The sequence below is a fragment of the Rhinatrema bivittatum genome, chromosome 3, assembly GCF_901001135.1.
Source record: "Rhinatrema bivittatum chromosome 3, aRhiBiv1.1, whole genome shotgun sequence".
Classification (NCBI taxonomy): Eukaryota; Metazoa; Chordata; class Amphibia; order Gymnophiona; family Rhinatrematidae; genus Rhinatrema; species Rhinatrema bivittatum.
In genome coordinates this window covers 433,940,289-433,961,423 of record NC_042617.1, presented here as the reverse complement: position 1 = coordinate 433,961,423, position 21,135 = coordinate 433,940,289, and positions in this window count along the sequence as shown.

Sequence of the window (21,135 nt, the reverse complement as noted above, 5' to 3'; positions counted from 1 at the left end):
AGGGAAGAAAAGTGTCAGAAGTGGAGATGTCGGGAGCAGGGGAGAGAGAATGAGAACCAGAGGTGAGGTGGATGAGATACAGAGATGGTGATTTAGAAGGGAAAGATTTTAAGAGAGACACAAAAATGGCAGAGAAGGGGGAGAGAGAAAGAGGAAAAAGGGCCATGGAAAGAAAGAGAGACAGAGAGAGAGAGAGAGAGACATAGGTGTTGGGGGAAAGGAAGTCAGCAAAAGAGAGCAGTGGGGCAAAGGAGAGGAAAGGAGAGGGATGGGATGGGGCAGGGCATGGGCAGAATTTTAGAAGAGAAGGGGCAAATTAGCACAAGTGATGAGGTGGGAGGTGTTATGCTATGGCTGCCAAGCCCTCATCGTCATTCTTTTTTTTTTTTGGGGGGGGGGGATATTATGCTGGGACTGCCAAGAATGAAACTTGTGGGGACAGGGTGGGGTGGGGTTGAGAGAGAGCAAGAAAGAGAGAGACAGACAGACAGACATTGGACAGTGCTTGGAAGGATGCTGGTTAAAGAATGGTGGGGACAGGGTGGTCAGATTTAGAGAGACAAATGAGAACAAGGTGTGGGGGGAAAGTGGGAGACAGGGTGGGGGAATTGAGAGGAATAAGTTGATGGGAACAGGATGGGAGGACTGAGAGACTGGAAGGAACAGTGTGAGAGAGATACTAGTGGAAGGATTGAGGGAGACTGGTGGGGACAGAGTGAGAGAAAGACTGGTGGAAAGATTAAGAGAGATTGGTGGGGACAGAGTGAGCAGGATTTAGTGAAAAAGAGAGAGACAGAAGGGAAACAAGGGTGGGAGAATTGAAAGAGGCTTGTGGGGACATGGTGGAGGAACTGAGAACGTGGTGGGAGGATTGAGAGAGAGACTAGTGGATACATGTTGGGACTGAGAGAGAGAGAGAGAGAGAGGCTGGTGGAAATGGGATGGTGAATTGAAAAAGATATAGAGACTAATGGAGAGTTTGAAAGAGAGAGAGAGAGAGGGAGGGAGAGTGGTTTGAAAACTGATGTATCTTAGGTGTATAGCAGCTCATAAATTTCTGCAGACTGTGATAAAATTATCCCCAATATTACTACTGTTCTTTCTTCCTTTCCAGGCAAAAATGGGGAGGTGGAGTAGGAAGCATGATTTTTAATGGATTTTAGGGATATAGGCATGGATAAAATTTAAATAAAATATAGAAAAGAAGTTTCACTGTATAAACTGTGTTAGTTTAGGCAGGAAAGCAGAAAACTAATGGAGGCAGCTGTTCCCTTTCACACACCTCACTGTTTTTACCAAATAATTTTCAAACCCATTTGTTTTATATGTGCAAGATTGTTGGTTTATCAGATATTGAGTTTCCTTGTTGTGCGAGTATCACCTTACTAAGGCCTGGATTCACCATTCTATCACAGATTGGTGAATCCAGAGAAAATGGGGGGCGGGCCTGCAAAAGCCAGCATCCTTCACACCACCGTGGTGTTTTCGCTGCCGGCTTTCGCACCCAATAGTGCCACCGTGAAAGGTGGAACTATTGGGCGCTCTACTGGTGACGATAACGTAGCTTATCTTATCACTGCCAGCGAAGACACCGCAGAGTCCGCCTCCTCACCGCCCCGACTCCTCCCCTCGCCACCCCGACTCCGCCCCCAGCATGCTATCGCATGCGATAAGCATTTGAAAATGACCCCATAAGAGCAGTTCATAAGACTGAAGTCACTTGAAAGATGAAGCTTTAGTGTGGAAACTGAGGGAAACAGCAGCACTAGCAGAACTTATATGGGAGCAGGTGGTCCATTGCACTCTCAGAACAGATTATAGTGAGTGGCTCAGGTGGTAAGTGCTGAACCCTACCCTGGAGAAGGTTCCCAGTTTGATTCCTCATCTGGGTTTTCTACTTCCTGGTTTGGCTGGGGCTAGGGAGGCAGGATTCATAGGTCTCAAGCAGTGGGGAAGCTTGGCCCTTGCTTAAGGGTGAAACCTAGTGGTCTGATTCAGAGGCCATGTTTGCAAGGGTCCTGGTACATGGTCCCCAGCCCAAGGCCATCAGTGTATATAGCAGGTTGGAATCCCTTCATTTGTAACAGAGCCATTGGGCTTCCAGTGACACTGTCTGTACTCTTGTTTTTTTCAGCATTCTGCTGTTTCAAGGAGAGCATGGCTATCACTTTTATTTATTTAAAATTGCTTATAATCCGCTCCCTCCAAAGTTTACAGTCATACATACACACACAATAAAATGCTTCATCTTTGGGGGAGAACAAGATGTCAGTGTTGACCCAAAGGGTCTCCTTGATCATGGAGTCACTAAACCTGCACTAACAGACAGTCCTTTGCTGATGCCAATCCATAGGTGATGATCAGCACAGACTCTGCTGGAATGGTGTTTGCCTCTATGGTGCCCCTGCTAGGGTCTTAGCCACAGTACCACTGACAGAAAGTTTTGGATTTACAATAAAAATAAATAACCAGGACCCCTTCTCTCCCCCCCACCTCCCCCATTGTCTCCCTGTTCTCTCCTGTGGTCTTTCTACTGGGTTTCTCTCTTTTACTAATCCTCTTTCCTCCAAGTTCTTGTCTTTTCTATATCACTTCGCACCCCTTTCCTCTCCATTTCCTGATCTGCCTTCTGTCTTTTTCTCTCTGGGTTAATTTCTTTTCTCCTCCCTTCCCTTCCCCCCCTCCCCCCTTAACCTTTACCTCTGTCTCCTCCTGGGCCCATGGTATATGGGCAGCAGCAGCAGCAGTACAGCGGCACAGGGAATGTTTGCTACCCATTCATGCAGCTGCTCCATGTCCACCCCAACTCCACACACTTCTAATTCAAACAAGGAGGCATGCAGAATCAGGGAAAGCGTGCCGCTTCTGCTGCCCCGGCGCTCTTTCCTTTGGCTTTAGTGCCAGTGCAGAGGGAGGTGGAAGGGAAGGATGGTAAAGGGGGAAAAGGATAATGTGCAGAGTGACCCAGGGTGTGGGTACGGAGGAAGAAGGAAAGCAAGGCCATTGTGGAACAGGGAAGAGGAAAAGACGATTTGGACTCCTGCAAAGGAAACGGGGAGGAAGATATATTCTCTGTGGCAGCAGGATGGCTCCCAATCTCGGCCCGTGTTGTAATCTAAGGATTTCCGAGTGGGGAAAATGTATTGACTGTACCCTTCCGTCAGCAGCTCAGCCCGGGCCAGGGAAAAGCGATCAGTTATTGGCTTGTACTTGGTTTTCCCAGCCCTAGCTGATCCTGCCCTATCTTATGCCACCTTCTCTCCTTTTTTCTCCTGAATGGGATTTTCCTAGCCAGTGAGATGAAAGGGTAAGGCGGTGCCACCGTCAATGCCATGTTATGGCCCTCCCTCCCTATCTCCTGTCCGTACTTATTACATTGTGTTCAACCAACTTAAAAGGAAGTAATTGTTCTCATAGGAAAAGATGACCTCCAGCCATGTTAAGCTGAGTAGCAGCATACAGTACCAGGGCAAGTAAATAATTAAGTATTGTAACAAATATACAATCCATTCATTTTGTGGCTGTATACACTTTCACTTTTCTAGTGAGAAAAGTGACGAATGTAGAGTTTCTACCTACTATGTTAGAGAGAGAATATCAAATATCACCAGAGGGATGCTGAATGTCATGTTTTATATACTGAATTACATTTCCTTGACTATCAATGTTATAATATTTATGTTATGCTAACTTCTAGTGGAAACAATAGCCAAAGGTGAGGCTTTTATTACAAAGAAAAAAAAAGGCATCCTATGAGAGCACTTTTCAGCATTTCTCTATCTAAATAAAAACAATATATATATATATATATTTTTTAAATATTAAAAAGTGCCTGTATCTTTCTCCTTTAGTTTTTGTTTTCATATGGGAAGTAAGAATAAGCGAGGAGTCAGGGACTTGACCCCATTGCATTATGGACAATATTTCATTATGCATCAGAGCAATCTAGCACAATGCCATAAGGTTAAATCTGGTTTTGCTATCACAATGTTGTCAATAGGCTGTCACAATAATTATTAGTGGATTGAAGAGAATTATCTAGAAGAAAAACAATTTTAAGTTTACTTTTTAGTGGAGAGAGAGCTTATAATAATCCTAGTCTCTTTATTTTAAAGGAAAGGATCTTTCCTCCAATAGCAAACTATTCACTCTCCTCAGACAATTACTATAAGTAGAGCCTCAGGCTCCTATGTACTAGAGTTACGAACTAACTCCAGATTTGCAGAACAGATGATCTGGTCCTGCATTTACCCACTGCATACAGGGGCTTGTAGTCCTGACTTCCAAATTGCAGTCCCTTTGAAAAACAAGACCACAAGTCTAGGCACGGAGTGAGGTAAAACTAGGACCTGATCAGCCTGTCCTGAAAATCTGGAGCCAGTTGGTAACACTAGATATATGACCTCTTCCCCTTTTGCTGGAAGGTTGTTATTAGTTGCTGCTTCCAAGATCTGGCATACATTGTAAGTGTGAGAGTATCGTTTCCAAGATCTAGTGTTATATGCATAGGTATAGGTAGAGTGGATGTGAAAACTGTTGTATATAGGTGTTTTAAGAAACACAAGAAGACTTCTAGAAAGATATTTCAGTGTAAGTTACATTACTTATGTCATCGATTTTGAAAGGGTTTAGGTGCCTAACTTTGGGATGTTAGGAGGTTTTAAAATCTACTAAGACTGAATGTCTAAATTTAGGCTCTGAGCTTCACTAGGCTCCGAAAGTTAGGGTCCTAAAAAGTGGGTGGGTATGGGGTGGATTTAGAGTGGGGAAACAATGGTGCTTAGTTATGGTTTTCAGCAATATGCACTTATCTTAGGGTCCAAAATCTAGGCAAATGAATAGCATCCTAAATTTACTTCCTACGTTTTAAGGGGCAGTAATTTTCAAAAGGATTAACATGCTTAAAACTGGGTTTTGCACGTGTAAATGCACTTTGCATTTGTAATTGGGCTTTTGAAAAACTGCTACAATGTATGCCATCAAATTGTCCATAGGTTCTATGCATGTATGTGCACTTTAAGGGCTGCATTTTAAAAGCATTGCTCATGCTAAAAGGCCCTATATATGCGAGTACGTAGGCCGTGCATCAGTGAAGCGGATTTTACAAGCCGCTAATCATATGCACATATGTGTATGCACACAAGCTCAAAAGAAAAGGGGGGGGGGTGTGGAAAAGGAGTGGGGCATGGGCATTCTAGGGCAGGGACAGTGGTTCTCCATGTAAATCCATATTTTCAAACAAGAAGCCTCAACGCATGATGGCTCGTTAGCTGCGTATATTTACTGCTGCTCCTGATGAGGTGCACATTTGCTGAGATTGCATTTTAAGTATAACAGAACTGGGTGAGGGGGTCAGGGTCAACTGGGGGGGGGGGGGGGGCAGGGGGCGCATGCAGGCTGAACAACCAGAGGGATCTGGATGACCTTGAGATAGACTGGGCAAACTGGTGGACTACTTGGTAAAACTGGGAATATCTTTCGCATGAGCTTGTTTTAAAATCTGCTTACCTGCGCATATTAATGCTGACAAAGTCCTAAGGAAGATATGTGAAGTATGTTTGCTTGAGTAATGGTTTAAAATTAGGGGCCCACTTATGTCTAGTCAGCACATTTTAAATTATATGCACGCAAATGCGCTCATGATTTAAAGTTACACAGGTGAATTTTCAAAGGAGCTACTGACGTAAATATAACAAACTATGGGGGTCATTTTCCAAGGAGTTACCGCAGGAGATAATTCCGCAAATCACACTAACAGCCGTTAACGCGATTTGCGAATGCACATTTTTTATTTTGTAGTCAGGAGGCGGAGTTGGGGCGGAGCATATGTTAGCTATACCTCTTTCATATGCGGTACGTTGTGCGCTAGAGGCCGGTAAAGGTTTATCGCGGTTCACGATGCTTCCGGACAGCCTGTTTCAGTGTTCTGCAGGAGAGAGAGAGAGGCCACCTCTCTGGAAAATCACTCCCGATATTTAAATTTAAGACTTATTAACTTTCCTAAAGTTTTAAGATTACCTGTACTAGCTATAGTGAGGAAATATTTTGCGGATATACTACAAATTCCTTTGGAAAAAATTCCAGTGTTAACTAAATGTATGTTTCTCCCATTTCAAAAGAAAAAGAATCAATGATGCCCACCACTAAAGCAACAGATAAAGCTAATTTGACAGCGTTTTTGGAAAGTTCTACGAGAGGAGGTGCTTGATAGAGCTACACTTCTGATATCTTTTATTTCTCCACAAGATTTAAATTTAGTAATGAAGCACTACTTCCAGTACTTAAATGTTTCCTTCTATGGAGGTCAAGTCTGGATGTATCATGACTTTGCCAAATTAATGCAAGAGCGACGTAAAGCTTTCTTAAGTATGAGACAAGAAGTTATAGATAGTAGTGCAACCTTTCTTTTTATGATTCCCTTCTAAATGTGTTCTTAAAATTAGTAATAATACATTTATTTTTTTAGTCCAGACCAACTGCAGAATTTTTTGGAATCAAAATAAGACCCTCTGTCTCAGTAATACAGAGTAATTCCTTGGTATAATAATAAATAATGGGGAATTGTTAAAACTGCTGTTTTCTTTCTCTTCTAATGTAGTGTATGTATAGTCTCCTCTAATTTTCTAATTCTCCCTTAGTTTTGGAAACGATTTGTGTAACTAGTATGTAGATATATGATTTGTGGCTTTTTTTTTTAGCCTAAAATAATATCTTTCTTTCTTGTTTTTCCTTTATATGATCTCCTAAATTGCTGTACAAAGTTTTCTTTGCTTTGTAAAATTATGAAAAAAATTGAAAAAAAACCCCCCATAATGATGAGTCCCTAAAAAAAGGGGGAGGGGGGGCGATAGTGTGCAGCCAGCCACATCGTGGTGGTGCATTTTGTCTGCCATGGTTGTGGCTGCGCTGCACACTATCGCCCCCATAGTGCCCCTTGAAAGATATAGTTATTTCCGGCACTACTGCCGGCGATCGTGTGTTAAACATAATCGCCCGCAACGCAACTGGACCCCAAATTTGTTAAAGCCCGCCCAAACCCCTCCCCTTTCCCCGCATTTAAATGTTATCATCTCGATGCGGTAGTTATCACGTGTGTTAGGGCGTTATCACACATGATAAAGCCCATCCCATTTGATAAATGACCCTGTAAATAAACTTGAAAACAGGTACTTAAGGGCCTGATTCACTAAGGCATTTCTCCCACTCTGTGTCTATGGGAAAATACCTTGATGAATCAGGCCCTTAATGTCCTATTTACTATTCATTTTTCCACAGGCACAGATATTGTGCAAATTATACAATATTTTGCATCTCCCTGCCCAGATATCCCCCCCCCCCCCTATTTCAATGACCTTCATACATGCGATTTTATGATCTGTTTGTTAATGTGTAACATTGCTTGTGTATGTAATAATATGTAAACCGCCTAGACGGATAGTCCCCTACCCATTGTGCGGTATATAAGAATTGTAAATAAATAAATAAATTGATAATGCAAACGCATGCAAAGAAGGTTATTATTTGCCACTTTGATGCAAATATTTATCACGGTCAATTGAGAAGGTGGTCTGCCATGATAAAATAACAATACCTCCTAATATGGGTCTGGAGGCTCTTGCTGCACATTTAAAGCATCTGTAATAATAATTTTAAAAACATGCGGCCATATGGGAATGTTGACTGTAGGTCAGTGCTGAGCCCTGTTTCAATACGGGGCTGCCAGTGAAGGCAGCTCTGACTCCCCCAAAAATTAAAAAAAGGTTTATCTAATGCACACGGCGGTGGTAGCGGTTTACACAAAGTGTCCAAACCTCACTCCCCAGCCCCCCAATGAATCAAAGCCCCCAGCCCCCCCAATGGCAAGACACACCTATCCCCCACCCCTGGCCCCCTGAAACATGTGTATATGGTTGTGCATAAGTGTGGGGGAAGTGTGGGAGGAGCATGTGTGGAATTGGTATGTATGTGTGTGTGTGTGTGTGGGGGGGGGGGGTGTTGTGAGAGGGTTGTGGGTATACTGGGATGTGTGGGAAATTGTGCACATGTGTTTGTAAGGTGAGAAAGGAAGTGTGTGTATGAAAATCTGAGAGTATATGTCTGGGAGCTTTTTGAGTATATGTATGTGTAACTGGGTTTATGTTCGTGGGAGGTGTGTATGGGGATAATGTAAGTGAAGTAGGTGTAGTATGTGCATGGAGCTTTGTGTATGGGGGGGGGGTTGGTATGTATGTGTGGGGGGAGGTATTTGCATGTTTCAATAACTTTAGAAAGAACCAGAAGATTGTGTGTTTGTCATTTTAGATTGTAAGCTCTATTGAACAGGGACTGTCCTTTTTGTGTGTTTGTACAGCACTAGATATGTTGTGTAGTGCTATAGAAATGCTAAGCAGCTGTAGTAGTAGTTGTTGTAGTAGTACTATTGGTAGACATGTATACATGTCAGATCATGTGAGGATGTGTGAGGGTCAGTATGTATGTGAAAAGATGTGTGAAGATACGTGTATGGGTGTGTGCTGTGTTGTGTAGGGGGGGGGACATGTGGGGGGACATTGGTTAAGAAGTGTGGGAAGAGGTAACTGGAAAAGTGCATCCTTCTAGAGCTGTTTCAGTATTTTTTGTCCTGTTGGTCAACATTTCACAGCCACTAACAACCTGCCATAGTAAAACAATAGGCACCTGATTTTCAAAAGCATTTATACACTTAAAATTGGGTTTTACATGTGTAAATGCGCTTTACCTGTGTAAGTGGGCTTTTGAAAATTGCTACAATAAATGCCATTGAATTGTCTATAGGGTTTACACATGTAAGTGCACTTTACGCAGGTAAATGGCTTTTGAATATTGCTACGATATTAGGTTACATTTATACATGTAAATCCTTCCAAAATTACCTCCTGGGGATTCTTTGGGAGGTTCTGTGAAAATTCTGATGAATGTTTTTCATAGTTATCAAAGATATTTCCTTTTCAATCAAGCAAGACAAATTTGGTGAGATTCTCTCTTATTTGCAGAGTTATTTTGCCCCCAGAGAGACAGATGGACAGATAGGCAGACACAAATACCTTTCAAATACTGTAATAATGCACCTAAAAATGGAGATTGTGCAGGATAAAAATATTTGAAATAATTAATTTCTTTCTGACATTCTATCTGTTGGAAATCATAAAAATAAATTTCAAGGTTTTGATATACAATGAAAGAAAAAAGAAAACTATCTGAGGAAAGTAGTTGGGTTTTTTTTTTGCTTTTTAGGAGCATTATTTAATATATTTTTATTTTGAATGTATGGTACAGTACATGGACTGTACCAGAACTTTATTTTATAACCACCGACTGAGTCAGCAACATCAAGAATGTGGAATTTAATGTGCACATTGATATTCTAGCCATTCTGATCTGTGTCTGCTTTCTGCAGAGAACCTAGGAGGTTGCCTAACATAGATCCTTGATGTCATACCACATGTGTATGCACTAATATAACAGTTTTGACATGGTCAAACTTTATCAAAAACGTTTCTGTAATCTGAAACGAGCACCTATAGGTGTGGAAACATACCACAATGCTTTTACAATTTGCACTAGGAAGCGGGCTTTGAAGGTGGAGCTGGTAATTACATTTTTTTTTATGTCAGGAAGGCTCTGCATAGATGATTTATCTTACTTTTAGAAGTTTAATGAACATCCTTAATGATACTTTAACATATCCTGTTTATCAACATGACATTCTTTCCACCTGGGTAAACTTTTGCAACGTTTTTTTTTTTTTTCTATGATATGAAACTGGAGCACATATGTACCGAAATGTTTATGGCATTTGAAATATTATTTTCCTTGACTTTGAAGATTCAAAGAGAGACTGCAATGTGGCAACATTTTGAAAAACAAGGAAATAGAATACATATGTCACTGGCCAGTGTTGCTTTGCTGATACTTAAAAAGAGGGGGGTGGGGTGGAATTCATAAGCTGTGTTTGTACAGAGTTACAGATTAGCCACATTCAGTTGAAACAGCTAAACTGGTTGGTTGACTTTGTTGTTTCCGGTTTATGGCAGAGACATACTGCCAACATTTGACACATCAAACATTGGGAATGGAATCTCAAGGATAGCACTATAGAAATGTTAAGTAGTAGTAAGGGTGAATTTTGAAAGGATTTATGTGCCTATTTTTAGGAGTTAGGCTTGTAAATTTGCCCCTTTGAAAACTGACTAGGCCTGAATTCCTAAGTTTAGATCCCTAAAATGTGAGTGGGTATGGGGAGGAGTTAGGAAGGAGAAATTTATTTATTTGTTTGTTAATCTACAACATCCAAACTCATTGATCTATGTGGCTTACAACACTAAGCATCTAACACAGAGTAAGGTCCTAAATCTAGGGTTATGAATTACAGATCTAGTTAGGAGCCAAGGTTGTAAGGATCTAAATTTAGGGGAATTGTCATCTGAAAATTTAGATTCCTAAGTTTGGCTGAAATTCTTCCAAAATTTAGCTTCCTAAAATTTAGGAAACAAGCATTTTTTGAAACTTGGCCCCTATATACATATGTGTACAAGTGTGTATGCATAGATTTTACATTTATATTTTAAAGGTGGGTTGAATAATTACAATCAGCAATCATGGTCATTAATTCTGACCTAAATTATCAGATTAAAATCCTGATTAAGGAAGAGATTCTTGGCTCACCTTTTTTTAATGGCTATAGGATAACATTAGTATTTGTAATTGAAAACTGCGGCATTCTTTAGTTGGCAGTATCTGCCATTCTTATTCCCCCTTCCTAAACAGACATCATGCCTGGGTGGCTGGGAAGCCTGCACCAACCCCAGGGTTAGAAGGGTGCCTTCTCCGAGACATACCTTCAGTTACCCTGGTAGGCTGCTAGCAACCAAGGTTGTAGTGGCAACTATCTTTCCTCCCTCCCAAGCAGTGGTGATTTGCAGTCACATTGTGCCAGTTCACCAGCCAGAATTTTTTGTCATTGGCCTGAAACCTTTTTGAACTTGCTTCCTTTCCCCCATTTTAGCTAGAGTAGAAGAGGGAGGCCTGCCACTGGCCACGGCATGGTACCTTTTTTTTTCTTTTGAAAATTACACTGCTCCCAAGGTCTGTGCCTGCCTTCTTCCTGTCATTCCCAGTCCTGGATGACAGGTTGAGTTGGTTTGGTTTTCCAAGTTCTCCTATGTATATGCAAGGGTGTTTGCTTCTTTGTCATTTGATGAGTTTTAATAGTTTATTTGGTTTTATAAAAAAAAAAAAAAATCAGTACAAAATATATAATATGCCAGGGCTAGAAACTGAATACAGAGAGACCTTAGATTTTCAAAATAAAAATAATGCTTGGGTGATAAAAATAAGATATTCAATGGTTTAAAGGTTGTTATTGTAGTAAAATAATGTTTATTTGGTCTATTTATTTATTTATTTATTTATTTATTTATTTATTTAATTAATTAAACATTTGTATATACATAAGAACATAAGAAATTACCATGCTGGGTCAGACCAAGGGTCCATCAAGCCCAGCATTCTGTTTCCAACAGAGGCCAAAACCAGGCCACAAGAACATGGCAATTACCCAAACACTGAGAAGAACCCATGCTACTGATGCAATTAATAGCAGTGGCTATTCCCTAAGAATAATTGATTAATAGCCATTAATGGACTTCTCCTCCAAGAACTTATCCAAACCTTTTTTGAACCCAGCTACACTAACTGCACTAACCACATCCTCTGGCAACAAATTCCAGAGCTTTATTGTGCGTTGAGTGAAAAAGAATTTTCTCCGATTAGTCTTAAATGTGTTACTTGCTAACTTCATGGAATGCCCCCTAGTCCTTCTATTATTCGAAAGTGTAAATAACCGAGTCACATCTACTCGTTCAAGATCTCTCATGATCTTAAAAACCTCTATCATATCCCCCCTCAGCCGTCTCCAAGCTGAACAGCCCTAACCTCTTCAGCCTTTCCTCCTAGGGGAGCTGTTCCATCCCCTTTATCATTTTGGTTGCCCTTCTCTGTACCTTCTCCATCGCAACTATATCTTTTTTTAGATGCGGCGACCAGAATTGTACACAGTATTCAAGGTGCGGTCTCACCATGGAGCGATACAGAGGTATTATGACATTTTCCGTTCTATTAACCATTCCCTTCCTAATAATTCCTAACATTCTATTTGCTTTTTTGACTGCTGCAGCACACTGAGCCGACGATTTTAAAGTATTATCCACTATGATGCCTAGATCTTTTTCCTGGGTAGTAGCTCCTAATATGGAACCTAACATCGTGTAACTACAGCAAGGGTTATTTTTCCCTATATGCAACACCTTGCACTTGTCCACATTACATTTCATCTGCCATTTGGATGCCCAAATAAGGAATTTATATGTCCGTCTAGGCGGTTTACAAGTATACAAACATAATTTAAAAACAGAAGTAACACAATAAAATAAAGTACATACATAGATATTTGGCCTCTGAGAGTATTATGTTGATAGTAGTAGTATATTTTTTGTGTTACAAAGATAATCAACAGAATTCATAAAATAATTGATACAATACTTTTTACACAAAACAAAAATGAAAGAGATAACATTACCCCAAATCCTAACCTAAAGGATCACAAATCTTTATTTATACTAGCGAGAATACAATTTATTTTCTATGGCAGACAAAGGAGCTAAATTAATTAGTAATTAGTAACTGGGGTGATATGTATATTATACAGGAACTTCCGGTATATAAATCCTCTAAATAAATAAATAAATAAATAAATAAATATTTGAGTATCCACAAGTGTTATTGAATAAAGCAGAATATAAATATTTAAATAAATACATGGAAAAGTTTGTTTGCAGACATTGAACATCAAATTATAATTCTGGAATTTCTAAAGTCACCTAAAAGCATATTACAGCAAACTGTAGAGAGATACAGTAAGTCCTTTTCCAAAAGAGATTATAATGTAATTGGGTAGTTGAGACAAAGGAAGATTGATTTGCTCAGAGTCATAGCAAATATTAGTAGCAGAAGCAGAATCTAAACCTAGGTTTTAGGTCCCAGGCCTTTAGACCACTAGACCAGCCACTATATCACACAGCTATATATACAGAAAATTGGTTCGATTAGCACAGATTTGAAACCTGTGAGCAATGGCACCAGTCATCAAGGTTTTAGACTTTTGCTAATTCCATTATGTTTCTGTAACTCCCTTTTCAGCAGCTTCCCTGTTCTATCAAATAGGGGACACATTCTGGCACTGCTGAGTCTTTACAAATTCTTTACAGTACTGAGAGTTCTTCCATATCAGGGGGAATCTCTGGCTCCTCAGCCCAAGGGGATCTATGAAAGTGTTTCCCAACCACTGTCTGAGGCTCAGATCCAGGTCAGCGACTGGACTCTGATCTCAGCACCCCCACAGCAATGGCTCTTAAATGTGTAAGAGCTCCTTTTTAAGAGCATGCTTCTTCTTCTGAGCTACATCATGAGCCCCACAGTGTGGTAATGAATAGGAAGACTGCAGGATATGGATTGCTGGGCCCTGATTTGTGCAGCACACACCTTGCATACAGCACCTCCTCATCTTCCTCCATCTTCCTCCCAGCCTCTCTGTCTCATCCCCAGGATAAGTGAGACAAAAGGAATGTGTTGTAAGCATTGGATGTGACTCTCTCTGAGTTTCGGGAGCAGCTGCAGTGAAGGAGCTCTGGCAGCCACACATGGAGGCCAAGTTAACTAGCTAAAAACGATGCCTGAAGCACACCAACATCTTATGTTCTTATGTTCTGAATTTGTATAGAGGTTGCAGGATTGTTATGATGGGCTCATGGGCATCTCTGCACCCTATTTCCCTTTGTTTTAAAAATTGGAAGGGGGGGGTGGTGCTTCCCTAAGCTCTGCTTTTGGCCACATGAGTTATATCCATCTCCACACTGCCTACTTCATGGAAGCTGATTTGCCACAAAGCATTTTTGTTAAAACAAGGGCTTACAGTGCACAAGGGCTTACAGTGCACAATCCAGCATTCAGTCTTTACTTCAACGAGTCTCTACTTCAATGAGTAGAGAGACTGAACTCTGGATTGTGCACTGTAAGCCCCTGAGGCAGCGGCTGTTGAGCTGCGAAACTCGGCCTGAGTCGGGCATTTTTAAAAGAAAAGGTCTCTACTTTAATAAAATAGTTGAAAAAGATCAAGGCATATATTCTTCTTCTTTGTTATCCTGACGGCTATTATAGATCGCCTATCTCTTTGTTTTCTAAAAATTAGGATATTACAGTTACTCAAAACTCTTAAAAAATGCGGTGCTGAGAACCTCTTCATCCTTTAGTGAGTGTGACATCCCTTGCCTTCCAAGACTTCTTTAAGTGAACTGTACGTTTATCCTGTTGCTATTACAAATTGTCTCTTGAATCCTGCATTCTGCAGCTAACTGGACTGATGCTTCTGCTTTTTGACCTTTGATGGACAACTTCTGGATTCAGATGCAGGTTTCTCCACAATTTGCCAATACGCCAAACTTCTCCTCTGTCTCTGGGACAAATGGACCCTTCTCCTGTGCTTCAGTTTGGCGAAAGGAAGCACTCTTCCTCTCCAGAATCTCAGATCAGCAACATGCTGCCTCTATCACTCCTACTCCTTTAACTCCACTTTACAGCTCCTCTTAGTGACTCTATTGAGCCATTTTATAGAGCAATGATTTTATTTCCCAGTGGGATGAGATCATGTACTTAACTCAACTTCCTGAACATATGACCTATGGTGAGGCCCTGATAGGCCTTACATTTCTAATAGATTAGATTAAATTAGATTAGGAGAGATTATAAAGTGACTGAATAGGTAGATTTTTTTTAAATTTACTGATTTGAAGAAACTGTAAAAGCCATTTCAAATTCTATCATGCCACTTTAGTTTTTCTTGACATTTGTATGTAATTTTGCCAAGGGGTAAATAGCTCAATAATGTCATGTATGTGTGTGTATATTTATTTATTTATTTATTTTGAATTTTTATATACCAACATTCTTGTATCAGATACAAATCATATCGGTTTACATTAAAAACAGAGTATGCAGGAAAATAGGTTTCCTAAGTCAAATACATTGAACATATTTAATAAACAAGAGATTACTAAACACTATGAAAAAGGTTAATTAACAAAGAAAACTTAAGGGAATTAAAATAAGCGTAGCACAAAAGATTGCACGAAGGGGTACACAAAGGGGAGTGCCCCTTTGGCGCACCCCTTCGGCGCGTGATGCCTGGTGGAATGTGATTGTTTACCGGCTCGCCGCTGAGTGTGATGACGTCAGTGGGGGCGGGTCTATTCATCCCTGAGTTCACAGCATTCTCAGTTTCAGCGCGAAGTTTTTACAATTTTTTTGGTCTTTTTGGTCTCTTTTTCTCTCAGCGATTGCCCCTAAAGGTGTCCGGTACTGGTGGGCTGCCCCTCCGCATCACTGCCTGGTGGATTTATTTCTAATTTGTACTTGAATGAACTGCTTGTATGGCTCGTAGGATGCCTCTATACCCTTAGTATGTGTATAGGCAAAAAATTGAAAGGGGGAAAGGTCTGGCTATTATTTATTTTTATGGCTTGGATGGGGGGTCCTCCTTACCATTATCATATAGGCAAAAGTTTGTAAATGGAAAGAGGTCTGGCCATTATTTGCTTCTCTAGCTCATAAGGGGTATCCTTACCATAAAATAATAAAACACTGCCACCACAACATAAGAATAAGGGAAGGTTTGACCATTCCAAGGTCCTTGGTGGACAAAGGAGGCTGCTCCTCACCTGTGGCTACTGGCAATAAAGTTATGTATGCTTAATAACCATTTTATTTAAAAATAAATTCTCAAATGGATGTTAAGAGAATTTATAATGGAAAAGAAATAAAATCCATGTCACTCTAAAACAGAGTCTCCTTGTCATTCTTCTTTTGAGCCCAGTCCGTGAATTGAAAGGGAAATTGGGGGCAAGGGTGTGGGTTGGGGGTGGTATTAGGGGATGGGGGTGATAGCCAGGCCCTCAAGGTGCAGCCAAACAGGGTTGCAAAATATGCTCCGTAGAAAATTATTTAAATTACAAAGCCAAGTGACAGCCTCCTCATACTCAGCTCGATTTAGTTAGACCACAAGTAAATTTAGTAAGAAGACAGTCCTTGACTGTCAGAATCTTGCTTCAGCTGCATAAACAGTTCACAGGAAGGCACTGGTAGTGCCTTGGTCTATTCTGAATCTATTTAGCAGTGTCCACTTTTGATTTTGTAAAACTAAATTCACTGAGGCAAGAATTAGGATTAGGATTTCTACTGAAGTCCTTTCTTTTTTCAAAAGGTTGTCTGTATATATATCCTGGTTAGGCAGGACTTATTCTATGTTAAGCAAAGGCAGAAACCTCTTTTTAATTGTGTAAATACTGAGGACCCTTTACAATTTTCCTCTGGTGTTTTGAAGATTTCTTTCCAACAGAATAATTTATCCCTATTCAGATCCATGAGTTCCTGCAAAACTACTAAATCAAATTACCTTTAGCTAAAGAGGATATACCTAAAATTAGAAGATGGTTGATCTAGATAAAAGTGCTACCAAACTGGTGCAGATTCTGTACCAAAAGGAGATGAATATGTAGATGACTGAAGAGACAGGAGAGATGATCATTGAAGAAGGCAAAAGCCTCAAAGATATCAATAATCCACTTCGAGGACAGGCAAATTAGTACATTAGACAGTAAGTTATAAACAGGGACATGGCCATTTTATAACATATGTGCGTATATGTGTGCATATTATAAAATAGCGTGACCGCACGTAGATGTGCGCATAAGTTTAAGTGGATGCGGGACTATGCATAGGAGAATTTTAAAAGACACATGCAGCAACACCATCACCAGTTTCCCAGTTCATTCCCAGTTCACCCAGGTAAGGAATTGGACATCCAACACCCCCCCTAGTTTATTAACCCCCCTTCTCCCCTGTTAGCCCAACCCTTAAAACCCAACTGATCTGTCTATTTATCTTTATTTTATAACTTACAAGTTGATTCATGCATCTACTACCCTGTCTTTGAAGAAATATTTTATGACTTTTCTCCTGAGCTTGCCCCCTGGGAGCCTTAAAGATGAATTTTAAAAGCCCAGAACGTTCCCAAACTGGGAGATATGTGCACAGGTCGGGCGGGCATGCTGACAGGATTTTAAAAGCCGCCTGGATATGCACGTACTTACCACTACATGCACAAATAAAAAGTTCAAACAAAGAGGTGAGTCATGAGCATGGTCTGGGCGGGTCATGGGCATTCCTGGATTTTAAATTGAAATTAGCGTGTAAATACTTACTCACACAAGCACATGCCAGGGTCCCTTGCCACAGTCATTCCGGAATGACTGTGGCAAGGGACCCTGGCATGTGCTTGTGTGAGTAAGTATTTACACGCTAATTTCAATTTAAAATCCAGGAATGCTCATGACTCACCTCTTTGTTTGAACTTTTTATTTGTGCATGTAGTGGTAAGTACGTGTATATCCAGGCGGCTTTTAAAATCCTGTCAGCATGCCCGCCCGACCTGTGCACATATCTCCCAGTTTGGGAACGTTCTGGGCTTTTAAAATTCATCTTTAAGGCTCCCAGGGGGCAAGCTCAGGAGAAAAGTCATAAAATATTTCTTCAAAGACAGGGTAGTAGATGCATGAATCAACTTTCCAGGAGAGTTGATAGAAAGAAAAATAATAACATAATTCAAGAAATAAGTATTCAGAATTTAAGAGGTATTCAAAATTTAGAAGCAAAAGTAGTTACAGATTTCAAGAAAGAAGTGTTCAAAATTTAAGAGCTATTCAGAATCCAAGGTAGATAAGGTAGATACAAATCTAGTAACTGAATTCAAGAAAACATGATAAGAACTTAAATTGGGATCCCTCTGGGACAAGGAAATACCTACAGTACCTGAATGAAATCCAGTTTGAAGTGCCTTAAAAGCAGAATCTAAATCACATAAATAGACAAAAGAAGAACAGTGGATCCCTAGTTGTCAAGAGTAAAGGAAAAGCAAGGGGTCACCTGCCCTAAGAATCGCACCAGGAAATAAACTGGGCAAGCTAAATGGGCCTTTCTGATCCTTAGATACAGTGATCTTTTATGTTTCCATTTAATAGAGCAATCTGGAGAATTAAATTTCTAATTTGTAGAAAACAAAATGTATATAGACAGTTGTATTTAGGGACAAGGAGACTGAACTACATATGAACGAGGGATGTACATGAAAACATATTTTTTTGCTTTATTTTTGTGCTCCACTTTCCTCATCTAAATTTAAATTCTTATCAATGTATGATCTAAATAGTTCAGCTTGAATCTTGGATCCTCGCTTACACCCATGAACGCTATTCCCCCAGTACAATCCTTTATCCTACAGATGCATTCCCTCTACAGCTCCACATAATGGGGTAGATTTTCAAAGGGGTATGCGTGTAAGATACGCGTGTACCCCCGAAAACCTACCCCAACCCCCCCTGCGCGCGCCGAGCCTATTTTGCATAGGCTCAGCGGCGCGCGCAAGCCCCGGCACGCGCGTAAGTCCCGGGGCTTGGAAAAAGGGGCGGTCGGGGTCGTGGCCAGGGGGCACGGTTAGAGATCATGGGCGCGTCCAGGGGCGTGTGGGCGGTCTGGGGGCGTGGCCGAGTACCCCGACACAGTGGTCTGTGTCAGGGCCTGCCGCGCCGGCGCGCGTAATTTACTACTTCCCGGAGGCAGTAGTAACTTCTCCGATAAAGGTAGGGGAGGGGTCTAGATAGGGCCGGGGGGGGGGGTGGGTTAGGTAGGGGAAGGGAAGGGAAGGGAAGGTGCAGGGTGGTAGGAAAAAAGTTCCCTCTGAGGCCTCTCCGATTTTGGAGCGGCCTCGGATGGAACGGGCAGCGCGCGCAGGGCTCGGCGCGCTCAAGTTGCACAAATGTGCACCCCCTTGTGCGCGCCGAACCCGGATTTTATAAGATATGTGCGGCTACGTGCGTATCTTATAAAATCCAGCGTACTTTTGTTCGCGCCTGGTGCGCGAACAAAAGTACATGCGCGTGTATGTTTTTAAAATCTACCTCAATATGTGTAGTTTCAAGCCTCTTTTATCTCCCCCCTCCTCCAATGCCCTCTTCCCATACCCATTTATTCTGTCTAAGAATTGAAGACGCCAGTCTAGTTTGCGATATAATAACTTTATATGGGTATACTTATGGCCGCAGCACAAGCGTAACATGTTTGAAACTCATGCAACCGAACATATCAACTTACATATTCATTACCAAACGCGGTGAACTTGCAATAACTTAACTATCTTGCCAATAGGGTTTTGGGGTGACACTGCTGTTGGATCAGCCGCCAATTTCTTGCTTGTCCTTGCCATCCCGGCCGTTGAAGCCATCGTTCGTGGCGCCATCGCCAGATGTTTTGGCCGAGGGCCCCCATTCCGTAGAAGTCTGGGGGTCCCTGACTATCTGATTTGCTGTTAAATCTCGCCCGCTTCCACCGCCGTTGTAGTGAGGGGCGGAAATTTTGCTGACCCCAATAGCCGGGGTTCGTCACTGCTCTAAGACCAATTTTCATTTTGGGTTTTTGGCTTGCCCTTCTTTATCCTTTGATCACCCCACCACCCTTGCTTGTGCGGCGACGTTCTAACTGTCCCTACCTTTATTTTTTGAGGTTCGAGGGTGGGTGGGAAGGCTGCTGGAGCACGTGTAGCAGGAAAGAGGGTTTTTTTTCTCTTATCGGGTGCTTTATAAAGGCCCCCAGGGCTCCAATGGTGCTTCCGTTCCTTTTCCCCCACCCTTCCCTCTTCCCCCCCATTGCTCCCCACTCTTGCCTTACATCACCTGCCTGCCCCTTCTTTGTTATCTTAACCTGGCTGACCCTTATGGCTGTTCCACACATATTGTGCCCTGCTCCGGACACGGGGTCCGTCCGTTTTGCAGGGGATTTTACCTCTCTGCTCTCTCTATTATTATTACCTGTATACTGCAGCACCATAGAGTTACAAATAGTAGACAGTCCTGGCCCCATGGAGCTTAAGTTTTGTCAGGGCAAATATACTTGATAAACAAGAAGCGATAGGAAATGTATTTATTGTAAAGAAGTGGTTAAGATTGAAAAGCAGCCTCAAAAACATTAGTTTTTACACTGGATTTGAATGTGATCAGAATGACACACTGACCCAAGAAGTCTATTCCAGGTATATGGTAAAGCAAGGTGGAAAGCACGGCATCAGCAGTTGCCTGTGGAGGAGAAGGGCACTGATAAGAGCAACTTGCCCAAAGAACCGAGTTTGCAAGGAAGGATGCAGGGAGAGAGAAGATAAGTAATGAATATACTTGGGAAAGGTTGTTGAATAGGGTAATTTTGCCACTCACTGGCTTACTTAATTTTGAAAAAATAAAATAGTGGCAGAGCAGTGGCCGATTTCCACCACCCCCATGATTCCAAAATGTATAAAAATTGCAGCCCAGGACAGTAGCACCTTCCTGTCCAATGCAAAATGCATGATAATAATAGCCCAGACTCTGTAGTACCTTCCAACCTCCCACATCCCAGAATCTACAATAATAGTAGTGAAGTTAAATCACATAGATTGCTCCTCCCCCTCCCCTCCCCCCCCCCCCCACCATTGCTTGCTTTAAAACAATTGTGTACCACGGTTATCATTCCCCATCCCTAAACCTCCAAAACTGTTCTCCTATTTAGAGTGGGAGGAGGCGAGGCCCTCACCTCTCCCTGCTTTGCTAAATACTAAATGCTGATGTCTGCCAGCACTTAGCATTAATTTATTCACTGCACTCCATGGAACAGAGAGCAATGGTTGTTCCCATCACTGATAACTCTCAGGAGAGGGACCTTGGATGATCATGAACAGTGACCTCAGGGTAGCAAAATTGTAAGATAAATCAGGGGCCAAAGCCAGGGCAATTCTAACGTGCATAGGGAGAGGCATAAAGAATAGAAAAAGGGAAGTGATAATGAGACCTCACCTAAAATATTGTGTTGAATTCTGGAGGCCATATTGTAGCTGCTTAGATTACTATAAAGCTTGGTGGTAAGACATGGCTGATTGAATACATATGGGATGTAGTACTGTCATCTACAGAGGATGGTTAAAATAGC